This window comes from Sinohyriopsis cumingii, chromosome 17, assembly GCF_028554795.1.
Source record: "Sinohyriopsis cumingii isolate HCF-2022 chromosome 17, ASM2855479v2, whole genome shotgun sequence".
Lineage (NCBI taxonomy): Eukaryota > Metazoa > Mollusca > Bivalvia > Unionida > Unionidae > Sinohyriopsis > Sinohyriopsis cumingii.
Window position 1 is genome coordinate 121,027,187 of NC_142977.1, and position 11,573 is coordinate 121,038,759.

At 34.1% G+C, this 11,573-nt stretch overlaps 1 protein-coding gene across 3 annotated transcripts in view; it reads left to right on the forward strand.

The window, feature by feature from the left end:
• The first annotated feature begins 3,496 nt into the window (after positions 1–3,496).
• LOC149779774 (replication protein A 70 kDa DNA-binding subunit-like) overlaps positions 3,497–11,573 on the forward strand; it is a 99,899-nt gene continuing 91,822 nt past the window's right edge. For 2 of the 3 annotated variants that reach the window (XM_089940636.1, XM_089940638.1), the window contains exon 1: positions 3,497–3,651. The gene's annotated coding sequence lies outside the window, so the exon portion shown is untranslated. Of the gene's footprint in view, positions 3,652–8,952; positions 9,052–11,573 lie in introns of those variants that run through there. The other variant, XM_089940637.1, reaches the window with a different exon arrangement.

Consider the following 11,573-nt stretch of genomic DNA (forward strand, 5'->3'; position numbering starts at 1 on the left):
ATATTGAACAATTCTGATAATGTAAAGTTAACGGGGGAAAAAATGAGCATATAATAATGATGAATTTGCGCTTGTGTATTTAGTTTGGAATGCGGCATACGTTCAATTACTTTGTTTCATGTAGTATATTTTGTTAATATAATTAAGCATTAGGTAGAATAATTTTTTTAGCATATAATAAAAAGGTTACTGCATTTGTATCGGAAAATATGAACTCGTTTTGTCGGATGGATATACTTCACTCCCAAGGTCGTGTAGTATTTCCATTCGAAAAACTCGTTCATATTTTCCCATACAAATGTAGTAACCTGTAATTCCAATTTTCCGGAGAATATAGCTCGACAAATTCATATGGACGACCTCAGGCCTGAAGCGCGGGGCCCCTCATGAGCGGGGCCTGGGGCGGTCGCCCCACTTGCCACCCCCAAACGCCGTTCATGCTCTTACATAATGCACCAATCATAGATATTTTTGTTGCTTATTTCTGAATATAATCTTCCCGACAGTGAAACGGTTTTAGGCCATGTTACTCTGACACTACTGATCAGCTTTTTAAATAATAAAAAAAAGATATTTTTGTTTTAAATAATTACGATCAAGAAGGTATACCAAGTGAATGCTAATTTATATTCATTCGTTTATATAATGAGTTGTTATTAATTTTACCCTACTATTTTAGAGCATGACAACACAAGAAATATAAAATACGTGAACCCCTGAAAAGGTGCATAGCTCGATATCGCGTATCTCAATGGTATCGTGATGCACTGCTGTTTCGAACCTACCTTCACATTTCGTAGACTTTGAACAGAAAATCTTTCACCTTGTTCTGCCTGTCCCTTACATGTTACATTAACATTCAAAAATGCATGTTCAATGATTTGTTATTTGGTCCTACATCAAGTAGCCTGGACTTTAAATTTATATCAACGTCACAAAATGAAAGTAACTATTTTGATTTTAATTTATTCTTCTCAAACTTACTTCAGTAAAACACTTGGTGTTACCCTGTATATCAGTGGGTTTCGAACAGACATAGACAAACTCGTTCAGAATACTTTACACCTATTCACATTACCATCGCTTGCTTTTTAGATTTTCGAAAAGTGCAGAATCATTCGGAATACATCTGATCATTTGTCTGGTTCTTTACCGATTCATTTTGCCCTTTTGCAGCTTACAGTGGTTAGTACTAATTTATTAACACGGACTCGAGAGAGTCTAAAATGCAAACTCTCATATTCCACAATACTTTTTGTACTATCACTCAACCAGGAGCCAAGTTGATAAAGAATTATTGGGATACATAATTACTAATGATTTCTTCTAATTTAAGCACAATTAATGTTTCAAGATTGCCTTAATAATGGCAGTTTACTGCGAGTTCGCGTAATTATTTTATATAAAAATACTGGTGAGCGGACTCGAACTAAGTACGAATTGTCACAATTTACCATGCGAGCCCATGTAAATTATGTGATTTTGAGGCACCATGATCCTAAAATGTGCCTAGAGAAAGAAGAAATGATGAAACAAATGTCACCTAAATATGTCCACTTTTATTTAGTGGAAAAGAGAAGCTTGTCGTATTTAAAACCGGTCAATGATTTTTCAAGTTTGAGTTTAGGATCCCATGCTTATCCGTTTTTGTTGAATATCCATACAAGAAGAAGAAGAAGAAGGAGCAAAATAAAAAGCAGATGATGATAAACATGATTATGATATAAAAACAGACATTTTATATTTATTATTACACATATACATATAATGAGGAATGATCAAAAATAGTTTTAAAATACATTAATGGTGATTTGCTTCCACAACATTAGTTCTGCTACGCATTCAAGTCAGTGACAGCTTTATCCTCTTGTGACTGTACTTTGTGAGACCTGCAACCGCTGCTTTCTGATTCCGTCTTTTCAAGAGATGAAAATTCATTACACATAATCGAATTTGTAAAAATACACTGAATATTTTTATTTGGACACCACGCTCTCAGAAACCTGTCGCTGTCTCATCAATCTAAAGAAAGTCCGATTCATCAAGAAAAGAGTACATGTCAACGCGGTAGACACGTGATACCAAGGAAAACGTCATTGACACGTGCTCTATTATTTATGGCTTTCTTTAGGTTGCTGCGAGAGCGATTAGTTTCAGATCATTGTTGTGGATTAAATAACTTGAAAAGTATGTGTCCTTACGTTATCTCAGAAACATTACGTGACTTGCATTTTCATATTTTCAAATATTTTTGAACAACAACTTTGGAAAGGAGTCAATAGTTGATATCACGTGGCCTCTATCCCTCTAATCTCATGGACATGTAGGTTACCAGATTTGGGAAGTCATGTAACTAGCAATGCAAATGATACGACAATTATCTGGTCAAATTTAATCAACGCTGAAGTTTCGTTTCATCTGTCAGTGGATTTATTGTACTCGCTATTTCTGAGAAAATAAATCACCCCCCAGTTGATTTCACAGTTATGGCTCGATGTAAGGTAAATTAAGTTTCCTAGGCCAGGTATTAAGTAGCTACGGTGACGTTCGCGTATCAGAATGCGCAATAATTATTTGCTAAATGGGTACCATCGGACATTGACTAATCAGAGAGCATATCGTCAAAATGTGACTTCTACTCGAGACCGAAATACAAGTCTGCAGTATACAGAAAGTGTTAATGTTCCTGGACCGCTTCAGTGTGTGCTGAATTTTATACTTTCGTATGTGGCGAATGAGACGCATAAGCACAACACTAGAACATGCTCAACGGCCACCCCGATTGCAAGATCACCCAGCTAAAACAATAATAAATTAAAAGAGATGATATTTTCAATTAGTATACAGTATACTTCACTACTAAAAACACAAGTTATAAAAGTCCATCTTTCAGAAGTCCTATCTGTATAGCGAGATTTGACTTTTAAGCAGATTGTAAGGGACGAGAAGTAAAATCCTCATTAGAAATTCACTATTTTGAAATGTCAGTGACATTTGTTTCATCATTTCTTTTGTTTTAGACACTAATTAGAGTTCAACGCACTTGGATATTACTTAATATCGGCTCAGTTACATACTAAATTGTGTTAAGCTTGAGTCGGCGCATGCGCTTTGTTTACGAGAAAAGATAATGATGCGTACCAAAATTCAAACTACAGCCAGTATTAAGTTTGTTTTGTTGGTTTTAACGGCACTTTTAACACATTATTAACTGTTTAATGTGGAGGAGATGGGAGCTACATGCCTTCCCCAAGGACACACGCCGGCATGAGCATAGTGTCGAACCCGCGACCCTTACATTACGAGTCAGATGTTCTATCACGTAGCTTCTGAGGTTCAAATAGGCTGCCTGAAAATATATTAGATGCAACCATCACTTATTACGCATGCACAACGATCCTTTATAAACTGGGCTACCGGGTTGCGTAAGAAGTAAGTATTATAAGCCTGGATCCGCCAGTCAGCATTTTAGCCTTAGTCCTCTTCCGTATTATGAGTCGGTGACCACAGGTTTAAAATCCCATTGCCAAAGAGGAAAGGAAACCAGGCAAATTTAACTGTATTGGCAGGAATTTTGTTCGTAGCAAAACCCAGACAGTCTTTTATGTTGTTTCGTTTCAGAGACATTCAAGTCACCCCTCCGCAGCACTGGTATGATGAAACACTATACTGTACTATCTATATTAGACTGTTAAGCCTAACTTATTTTAAACAAAGCAAAAACAGTATTCTATTCCAATCACTGCTCACTAATTTGAGGTAATTAACATTAACCCAAATTATAAATGAATAACGTTTGTGTTTGCTCAGTACATTTAAAAACAAGCACTTCTACTAATTTTATCTAAATAATTTATTTAATTCTACCCATTTTTCATGCTTAAAATTACAATTCCGGGATTACGTAAGGGGAAAAAGAAATTTTGCACTGAATTGTTTACTTTGCTGTCTACAAAAACATATCAGAGTGGATGGAAGAATTTGTTTTTGTTTTGATATTGATACAAGTAAAATACTCAATCAAAATTTAAAATAGGAAAGAACATTTATATCAATTTACTTGATAAAGTGATACTTCCAACTTGTTGCCTGATCTAGCTAAGCACACTTAGGTTTTGGCCTGAGAGCAAATTAACCCCTGCTGTGCATTTGATCTTGAAGATGACGGGAACACACTTTACATACAACAGGAAATTGATGGCAACATGTAGCACTGAGGAATTGCCAATCTCCATTTTGTACAATGTTCCCATCATATGTTAATAAAGTAATGACACGTATGATTTTGCTTTGTTGTTCTGAAGGTTACTTTTCTGTGTGACAATGATCTAGGACTAACATACTAGGAGACTGAAAATTCCAGTGAGATTTCGGATATCACCCATTTTCTGTTAAGATACAAATGAGGTTGCTTGTGGTCTGTGGAACAGCAGCAGTCAAAGAAACAGCAGGGGTGAATGTATCATCTGGATTAAAATGCCAGCTATGCTTACCTAGGTTGGAATTGGCTGTATCAGTGTCATGGGAAAGAGACTTCTGCTTTCTATGGTTCCTGTCCTAAAAATATAGTATAATATTATACTTCTGACTTAAAATTATACCACTAATAGAAAAGCTTATTTTATATATATATATATATATAAACATCAACAGTAAAAGGGTTAGGGCGTCCGCCTCAGATGCGGGAGGTCATGAGTTCAGTCCCTGGCTGAGTCATACCAAAGACTTACAAAAATGGTACTAACAGCTGCCTCGCTTGGTGCTCAGCATTAAGAGGTTAGTGTTAGGACTGGTCGGTCTGGTGTCAGGATCATGTGACTGTGTGGGACATCATGCTACATGTCTGCAACATGATGCCCTAGTGCTTAGGCATCACTATAAACTGCCAAACTGCAGACATCGTAGTAATATGACTGAAAACTTGTTAAAGCTACGTTAAAAATCCAAGTCACACACTCAACAGTAAAAGGGAGGTATCACGAGATGAGAAGCTAACACTGAAATAAAGTATTTTAAATCCAAATATAAATTTTTAGAGGAATAGAACTTTACTTTCATAATTAGGAGTAAGAATACTCACAACACAGATGGGGTACTTTTGACATATTCTTGATACAGATGGTGTACTCGTGACATGTCATTGGCATAGAATTTAGAAACCTGACACTGTACTGTTTGGTCTTTAAGAAAGAACAAAACTGTATTGTGTTGCACTGCACACTAAATTCCTTTATTCTAAGCATAACATTTTTTTATAAAGAGAGTTACTTTTTATTTTTAAAACCACATGATTAAAGCAAAACAAACATTCATTCAATTTGGGTTCACATGTATGTAATAAACTTTAAGTTCACCTATATATGATTCATATGACCAAGGGATGTGGGAAATTAAATCTTAATTTTAGTCTGAAACTGTCAATGTTGTCTTAATGTTTGAAGGAAGCTGTTAATGTGATCTTAATTTTGGACTAAACTTGTCACTGTTATCTTAATTTTACTCTGAAACTGTCAGTATTATCTAAATTTTATGAAACTGTTAATGTTATCTTAATTTTAGAATGAAACTGTTATCATAATTTTAGAATGAAACTGCAGATGTTATAATTTTATGTATTTGAGCATACGTAGAGAAAGGACTTTGAAAAGCTGTAACATTGAATGGTCGACTATGCAGAACATTGTTAGTTGTATAATTAAGGACGTGTTTATTGTTTAGCTCGAGAAACACGGATACCCAGTACATTTCAAACTGAAATAAATAAACAGAAGACAGTCTTCTTAATGATGAATACAGTGTTTTTTGAAAACACTGCTTTCATGCCACAGTTTCTCAGTTAAGTAAAGTAACATTGCATGATCATTACAGCTGTGTAGGAATTTAAATTTTTTAAAGTTTTTATGCATTATCAATGAGGTGTATGTGTGTGCTTGCACACATTTTCATTGTCAGTATTTTTACCAGATTACTTATAGTCCACACCATATACACTGTACACACATTCTTGGTTTCAGAAATCAATAGGGTATTAAATATCCTCAGTCCTTTCCATTAGAATCCTGGGAATTATGATGACTTTTAGGTTAACAAATAAAGGTCAGTCAAGAAGAAAAGAAATGCTTAAATATTCTGCTTTTGCTAAGATGAATTTAGTATGGATATAAACAAAAATTTTGAAGATAAAATATTAGTGAGGAAAGGATTGCTATTTTAATTGTCTAAATTTCTTTTGTATTTCAAAACTGTACTCTGGAATACAGGGTACTTTTTCTCTTTCAAACCAGGAGTACTGTAAACTGTACATTAATTCCTTAAAAAAGGAGTGCAAATGTGGCAACAAAGATTTGGATTTAAGGACTCCAGAGTGAAAAGTGATGAAGTACAGCATGTTCCACCCCATATCTGGCATTAATTCCTCTTTTTGTGGTATATGATAAAGCTATTTTACATATTTAAAATGTGAAAAAAAGGCTTATTTGCATAGTGTGAAATTATTTTTTACTTATGTGAAATTATATTTTACATATGGCAAATAGCTGATCTATTTAAAAATTGAAAAAAGAGAGTATTTCACATTTTATACAATTCTTTTTACCATGGATGAAATAGTATTTCACATGTATATGGCATATGCCATATACATCTGTTTAAAAAAGGAAGATGATAATTTTATTCTGATTAAAATTTATATCAGCTGGTAGTCTGACTTGTTTCTTCATTGAAGGTCATGTGCTGGTGACCTTTGGAGTTTCCAGTCCACTTACTGTTTATTATTCTGTCAAGATAAAGCATTGTATTTTGTGCTAGGGAGATTTATTGTTAGAGATGCTATGTTTTGAATGATATTCATCACTTTAATAAATGTGAAAGTTGTAAAATGATTGATGAATGGAAAGGTCAACAGAACATTACCTCTTACCTGTGTCTGTCAGATATCCGTTATGTCAAAAAATTCAGTTTTAATCAGATTGTGTTATAAATTCAACTTTGATCCCTAACTCAGATAATTAACGGTAGCAGCTATTGTAAGGGACATGTAAATAGCACGTGACTTGAATCAGTATGACTTGCTTCAGTGGCCTAATTCTTTTAACTGAACTATATGTGACTTGGTCTGTGTCAGTGCTTTGACTTTGCAAGCACTTGATATATTTTTATTTATCTTTGCCTACATGTATTATAATACATCATGACTATAGAGTGTGCCATGTTTATTTGTTTATTTGACTGTAGTTTGTGCCATGTACTGTCTGTTTCTTTGTCTCTAGGGTGTGTCATATTACTATGTGTCTTTGACTGTAGGGTGTGCCATGTTTCTTACTTTCTATGACTATAGTACGTGTGCGTCATGTTTCTATCTTTCTTACTTTCTATGACTATAGGGTGTGTCATGTTTCTATGTTTCTTTGACTATAGGGTGTGTCATGTTTCTATGTTTCTTTGACTATAGGGTGTGCTATGTTTCTGTTTCTTACTTTCTTTGACTATGGGGTGTGCCATGTTTTTTATCTTTTACTTTCTATGAATATGGGGTGTGCTTAGGTTTCTGTGTTTCTTACTTTCTATGACTCTAGGGTGTGCCATGTTTCTTTATTTTTTACTTTCTATGAATATGGGGTGTGCTTAGGTTTCTGTGTTTCTTACTTTCTATGACTGTAGGGTGTGCCATGTTTCTTTATTTCTTACTTTCTATGACTCTAGGGTGTGCCATGTTTCTATTGTCAGGTCCCTAGCTAAAAGGCCATAGTCATATGGAGAAAATGTAACTTATCAACGTGTTTGTTTCTTACTTGCTTTTGGGCCTGGTCAGTAATTTTTGAATTTATTGAGATACTTTCATGAAAATTTCCCCAGATACACGTCATGACTTCATCATTTGTTGCAAACAGTCATTAGTTTAAAGGTCAGGATCATCAAACAAGGCATCAAGATAACACGTTTTGTATGTTTTGTGTAAAATTTAATGTTTTTGCATGAGTACATAGAATACACTGAATATTAATTCACAAGTACTAATATGTGGTTTAACATTAAAATAGCCAGTTATACTGGGTACAGAACAAAGGATCTTATGCAATGGCCTGTTCTCCATTGTTCATTAGTCACTGCTTCATTAAGTTTGTTTTTTGTGTACTCCTTTTTAACTACTGGGAGCTAAAATTGCCATGAAAACCTTGCACACATTTATCCTAGAAACTAGATGGTCATGTGTGAAAAGGGTGCCCCTCAGACATCCACCATGGCTCCCACAGTGGTCTTGAAAATCGGATGACCAATACTCCTGAATGGATGGTTATGGTGGCGCTTACCAGATAATATGTACTTTTGAGAGAGTGACGTATGTAAGGTGAAGTAGTTCACATTTAAAACATGCACAGTGGAGAGAATGTTTGCATACCTCTATGCTACATTAATGTAATGTGGATGATATTTCTTTTGGATATTGTACTTTTGGAAATTTTACATGATTTAAGCACACTGCTAACTACAATGACTGCTCCCTTGTGTTAAAAAATCAGTCTGAATTAGTCTAAAGTACACTATACATAGCAGCTATTAAAATAGGGAAAATGAATTTTGCCAGACTAAACAATACCAGCTTCTGAAAGTGCAATGAATGAATTACCAAATATATAAAATGTAAAAAACGTTATCGGCTCTTTTTTATACAATTTACCTCTGAAGTTCAGGAAGTGAAAATGACCAAGTAGAGCTAGCACTTTTTTGAAAGGTGAACATTTGAAGTAAGGCCAAGCTGTATACTCTATAACCCATAGTACACCCATCAATCATACACCAAAATAAAGGGAATTAAAGGTTCTTTGCATTATACCTAAGATATACAAGGTCTTTTTTAAATAGCCAGTATAACCAGTGAGGAAAGCCGGGGAAATTCTTTTTCTTTAAAATCCTAACCCTATGCAAAATGCGAAACTGTATAGCGCCACCTATATCAAAATGGGGTTGTTACTGAAAGACTTCATATGATGTTTATTGCTACTTCTCCTGAACAGATGATTATCTAGACTTGGAGATTTCTTATGAGTGTTGGTGGGTCATTAATGACAGTTGTGCTGATCAGACTGCTAACGTTATAGCCATGGCGGCAGTCTTCATATCACTATTTCTCCTGAAGGTGTCAGCATGGAGTTTTCGTGTGTTATTGGCCTTAATTAACTGAACACTTTTATACTCAGATCACCTTCATTATTGGCCATCTAGAAAATTTTGAAAATTGCATGAATTGTGTCATTGACAGAAATTTTCACTACAATTAGATCTGCACTTTTGTGTAGGAGTATTATTGTAAACCATGCCTAATTGACCTTGGGGTTAAGTCTGAGATCATTGCTTGCATTTTTGGACTTCATTGAGCTTTTGAACACGTCGACTTGTACATAAAGAAAATAAATTTAATCAGACTTTGTTTCTTATTGCATTCCAATAAAGAACAAGTTGATAGTGAGTGCTATACATTTATTTTAATGTCAAAGATGTTGACTCTGGTGTTTAGCTAGACAGGTCATAGACCAGTCTATCCATTAGCAAATGGCTGTTATCTTTGTTATCCATAACTACTTGGAGGAGTACCATGAAACTTTAAACACAAATTCCTGATATGGTCATCTTGGTCCTAAAAGATAATGGTGCCGATGGGTCATCCCATATCTTATTGCTACTCCTTCTGAGTGAATGGTCATGCTAACATTTTCAGTTAAAGTCTTTTTATGATGTATAGTTGGTCTGGAAAGAAAATATAGCCAGTGACTGACGTTAAATATGGTCGTACAGCAGCCATCTTGAAAATCTTGTTATTGTCACTTTTCCTGAACCAGAGAGTCATGTTGACATAAGGTTTCTCCAGAATTCTTATGTCTTTTTTGATCCTAATTGAAAATGGTTCTGACTTGACATCCAAAATGGTCACCATGTTGGTATATTATTCCTTCTGAATGGATGGTGATATCAATATGGTGCTTTCACTGAAAGACTTGTTATAATTTCTAGTTGGCCCTAAGTGAAACTTTTGCAGATCTGTCTAAATTCAATATGGCCAATGCAGCAGCCAATGAAAATCTTTTTGCTACATCTTCTGAACGAAAAGTCATATTGACATGAGGTTTTTGCCAGAACTTAAGACTTTTTATGATGTCTAGTTGATCCAAAATGAAAATAGTGCTTTTGCAATCTTGAAAATAATTTTGTAACTACCTATTAAGAATGGATGATTGTATCATTTTAATAGAAGTCTTTTGATGATGTTAAGTTGATTCTAAATGAAAATTGTGCTACTCAGAAATCCAGTATAGCCACCACAGAGACCATCTTGAAAATCATATCATCACTACTTCCTCTGATTGAATAGTCATATAAATAGGGGGATGTTACTGAAAGACTTTTTGCCTGAAATGAAGATGGTGTTAATTTGACCTTCATTATGGCCTCCACATCTTGAAAATCTTGTTATCACTAATAGATGGCTGGCCATATCAACGTTGTCCATCTGGTCTAAAGGAAATGTTTCAATCTGGCATCCATTATGGCTACCATGGCAGCCATCTTGAAAATCTTGTTATTGTTATTCTTCCAAAATGAAATCATATCAGCATGGTGTCTTTACCAAAACAACTTCTTATCATGTCTTGATGGTCCTACTCCCTCAGGATGGATCCTGATATTGACATGGATTTGTCACCAAAAGACTTCTTATGATGCACAAATGAAAATGATGCTAATGTGACATCAAATTTATGATGTAAACATCTATAACAAGTTCACACATCAGATAATAATTGTCTTAAGAGATGTTTAAACCCTTAAATGAATCCTTCTGTATGAGATTAAAAGTCATGAATATTAAAATCTAATTGAATCTATTTACCTTCCTGAACTCGTTTAAATTTAAATTTAAATGTTTCAAAAAGTACTTTTATTTCAATGGCATTTTTAGTGTCATGTAACAGAGACATGTGCAAAAATATTTTTGTTGACAAATTTGTAATTTCTCAAGAGTATTAGCTTCAATATGCAGCAGATAAAATGAAGAAAAGGACAGAATAAACAGACTAAGAATTGATTCCGACAGATTATTTTGGGAATATTAATAATAATAATAATAATGACAAGACTTTTTACAATTATATGTGTGTGCATGTGTATATATATATATATATATATATATATATATATATATATATATATATATATATATATATATATATAATGTACAATTTTTACAAGATGCGGTGTCTTAAAACAACAAATGCTGTTATAAACTAGACAGTTGATCTTGATCTAAGGCTTTGAAGATTGATACATACAGGATTCATACAAATAGTAGTAGCAAACATGTGTACAATGGAAATGTACAAGGATTTGAAGATTGATAGATACAGGATTCATACAAATAGTAGTAGCAAACATGTGTGCAATGGAAATGTACAAGGATTTGAAGATTGATAGATACAGGATTCATACAAATAGTAGTAGCAAACGTGTAAAACAATGTTGTAAAAAGTAGTATTAATTTAAAAATAAGTCATACAAATAATTGTTACTATAGATGTTGGCTA